Source organism: Penaeus monodon, chromosome 33 (genome assembly GCF_015228065.2).
Source record: "Penaeus monodon isolate SGIC_2016 chromosome 33, NSTDA_Pmon_1, whole genome shotgun sequence".
Lineage (NCBI taxonomy): Eukaryota > Metazoa > Arthropoda > Malacostraca > Decapoda > Penaeidae > Penaeus > Penaeus monodon.
In genome coordinates, this window is record NC_051418.1 from 31,809,562 (window position 1) to 31,810,377 (window position 816).

Below are 816 nucleotides of genomic sequence, written 5' to 3' on the forward strand. Positions count from 1 at the left end.
GGTAAAGTGGTTAACTGAAGTCCCAGAAGTCTTTAATCTTTCATTTCCAAGTTAACTGTTTATTTCTGTATCACTTAGACGTCGGGCTTATTTTTTGCGCTTGTTTTTTATTTACTTTTTAGCGTAACTGCTGTGTTAGCTTACTTCGAAATGCCTCGTTTTAGTTATTTAGTCTTCTATGCATCTACCATTGTTACTTGCTTCATTTCTTCTTGTTTTCTTTAAACTTCCGACTCGTTGATAGTTCAGATTTACAAGTGAATGAATGTTTAATTCACTGCTGTGTTCAAGTTTTTGTGCAGGTTTCAAGGAGCTTATTTGAACGTTGCAAATACGAAGCACAACCTGGTGTTGTTTTATAGACCTGTTTAAGTTTTATAAGACCGCTTCCTCCTAATATTCTGGGTAGATGATCGAGAGCACTTTTTTTTTTTAGGTGAGGTATGCTAGGTTTTGGTACGATTTATCTGGTCGTTTCATTGCTTTTCGAATCTATAAGTTCTGAAATTCACATTGCAGAATTGTTCTAATATATTGGTGATTTCCGTTAGGTGTAGACAGTCTGAATGGCAGTTATCCGTTCAAGAAATATTCTGCAAATGAGTTATAACAAATATTTCTAGTTTCTCTCTTTTTTTTTTTTCTTCGTATTGTGTATGAAATAAAGGTGATTAATTACTAACAGGCCCTTTGCCTTGACAGATACTTTAAGCTGAAATGAAAGACGAAGTAAGATTTACTAAAGACGAATAAAACATCGTCTTTTTTTAATGGCAGCAGTCACAGTGGAAGCAGTCTACCAGTGTCTCCCCTTAA